Genomic DNA, 3,479 nt, shown 5'->3' on the forward strand with positions numbered 1-3,479 from the left:
TAAAATCTAAATAAAAGCATATAAATCATGGTAAAAACGAGGGGATCGATTACTAACCTTTAATATGCGATCCAAAAGCAACGTTCGGAGATCCTTAGCAGCTGCTCCTCAAACGTGAAGCACTCCACCGGTATCCACCAAGAAAATGACGTTAAGGAGGAGGAGGAGGTGGAGAGAATTTGGTTTTCTAAAACTTTTGGGTTTTTGGGTTCGAATAAAAATAGGGTCTATAATAGTATATTTATAGGCAAAATTTTCAGCTGAAATTTTCCCATAAATATTATTATTATTATCCCATTTATTATTCTCATTAATAATTAAAACACCTTTTAATTATTAATCCTTTTTCTAAACACTTTAGAAATAATTCTCTCTCTTGATTTAATTTCCAAAAATTAAATCCTTAATTAATAATATTAAGAACTTTTCTTAATTAATTTATAATCAATTAAATCTCATTTAATCAATTATTAAATTTGCCAATTAATTATTTATTTCACAAATAAATAATTATTAGACATTATTAATTAATTCCTCCACCATAAAATCATTCTCTTTTTATGGTGTGACCCTATAGGTTCAATATTAAGCCGGTAGTAGAAATAAATAATAATAAAACTATTTTTTTTTTTTTGCTAAATATTTTATCATTATTTATATAAATTCTCTAATTTATTAAATATGATTAATTAATTAATCACATTTATTCTACATCGTGAGGGATACTTCTCAGCATATCGCGACTATCCGGATAATATGAATTCACTGCTTAGAATACCAAGAACCTATTCAGTGAATAGTTACCGTACAATAAACTCCTTCTACCCTACAATGTCCCGATTAAATACAATGCATGGATCTCGTGTCAAGCCTATCTAATTTAATCACTTACTTACCATTTACTATGTGTAGTTCTATGCAAATTAGAAACTCCTTTCTAATTTCATTCACTCTGGCCAGAGATTCTTGAACTAGCATAAGTGGATCAGCCTTGAACATTCGCTTCCTTCACTGGAAGGGGTAGATCCTTTATTGATCATACACTATCTTCGTGTACAAATTCCTATACCCAGTAGAGCCCTAATAATTGTCCCTGGAGACTAAGAACTAAACCGAAGCATAGTTCAGTGTACACAAGATGACTATGATGACCTCAAGTCTAAGGATACTTGTACAACTATCACTATGTGAACAACTGCTGACACGTGAGTGAACTCCATCAGTTGTTCAGCTGTGCGAGTCATGTTCAGTGAACTTATTCTATAATAAGCACCTACATACTAGCTATAGTGTCACCACACAAATGTCTATGAGAACAGACATCCTTCATAATGAAGCAAGCATAGTATGTACCGATCTTTGCCCAGGAACTATTTAAGTTTAGAGTTATCATCTTTTAGGTCTCACTATTATGATCTCATCATAATCCATAAAAAGCTTTACTCTAAACTATGGTATATCTTATTTAAACACTTAAATAGATAGAGCCCGTAATAAAAACAAAATAAGTCTTTTATTAATATCAATGAAATCAAAACAGATTACATAAAAAGTTATTCCTAAATCCTAATACATGATTGGACTTAGGACATATTTCTTTCAGTTCAATATCAGGATCAGACCATTCATGCCTTGGCTTGGGGACAGATGGCTCATTTCCAGTTGCAGCTCTCATTGGTACATGAGTGCCTCTTTCTATGCAATCTACATAGGCCTCATCTTGAGAAAGTAAATGAAGATGCATCTTTACTTTCCAGTGATGGTAATTATCTTTATCCAGAAAAGGAATCCTGACTCCAACATCCTTCTTGTTCATCTTGCTGTTTTGCTGTGATCTTTAAACTCTTTGTTTATCAAGAGCTTGCTATGATACCAATTATTAGTCCCTTAACAATTAAACAAGAATTACAGAAGGGGGGTTGAATGGAATTCTTGAAACTTTTTCACAAATAAAATTGTTCTAACTTAAATATATATCAGTGTGAATTGATTTGCAGAGTGCGGAATAATAACTTGAAATGAATCAAAACACAAGTAATTAAAAACACAAGTCTTTAAAAACTTTCTGGTGGATTAGAATGTATCCACCAGAGATATATAATATATCAAGAGAACTCTGTGTAGCAGTTAGCTCACAGCTGCTTACAAATTGTCAACAACTAAGATTGTAGAGAAATGCTAAGAATACAGCTTGTAAATGTTTCTCTCTTGGTTGCTTAGTTAATTGTTCTATTTGCTACTTCTTGGTTTATATATCACCAAGATTACAAAGCAATAAGACAAGATAATAAAATAAAAACTATCAAGTCTAATACTATGCTACTTCATTACTCTATTCCAGCATCTTTGAATATCTTCATAATAGCATGGAAATGGCAATGCTTCTTTGTTCTCTAAAACCCAGTTGTATAGGCTTCCACATTCCATTTGCATACACTCGACGCATGTGACTGTGTTGTCACTGTCAACAGATGTTTGAATTCTTTATCCGTCGGGTTCATGATCATCCGTCGAGTTCATGATCATCCGTCGGGTTATCTTGTTTATCATCCGTCGAATTGCATTGTTATTTATCCGTCGGGTAGCAATCTGGCACTTGACTTCATTTCATTTATGCAGAATTACAAGACATCATCTATGTACAATTAATCAACCTATTCTACATATCTAGTTAAAGTCAACATGACTTGAGTACTACTACAGAATCTAAACAATGTGTATGCAGAAATGTGCTAGAGACTTATTATTACATAAGCTACTCACTCGATGGATAATAAATCATCATCCGTCAGGACTACATTGAGTTATCCGTCGGGACTATAATCCTTATCCGTCGAGTGCTATATTTTTTACTAAGTAAAATCTACCAAGGTGTTTTGTTAAAGAAATCATCAAGTACACAACATATACACAACAATATTTGATGGATATTTCTTACCATATAAAAGAAATCTTATTAATATACTCATAAATAAAAAATGGTTTAGTAAATTTGACTATAAAAGTGGATTTTGGAAAATTAAGTTGACCAAAGAATCCAGACCTTTAACAGCTTTTAGTGCACCACAAGGACATTATGAATGGATAGTATACGCTTTGGATTAAAAATGCACCACAAATATTTCAGAGAAGAATGGACCAAGTTTTTAGAAAATTAATAGATTTTTGCATTGTATACGTGGATGATATATTGATATATAGCGACACTTTAGAATGCCATATAAAACACCTAGAACAATTTATAACAACTATAAAACAACATGGAATCTACTTTCTGAAAAGAAATTAGAAAACTTTAAAAATAAAATAGAATATCTAGGATATTTAATAGATAAAGATGGATTAAAATTACAAAACCATATAGTTTCAAAAATACAAAATTTAAAAGATAAACTAGAAAATTAAAAAAAAGTCCAAAATTTTTTAGGAATAAATAGTTATGCAACATATCATATAAAAAAATTACCACAACTAAGGAA

Source organism: Apium graveolens, unplaced genomic scaffold (assembly GCF_009905375.1).
Source record: "Apium graveolens cultivar Ventura unplaced genomic scaffold, ASM990537v1 ctg5141, whole genome shotgun sequence".
Classification (NCBI taxonomy): Eukaryota; Viridiplantae; Streptophyta; class Magnoliopsida; order Apiales; family Apiaceae; genus Apium; species Apium graveolens.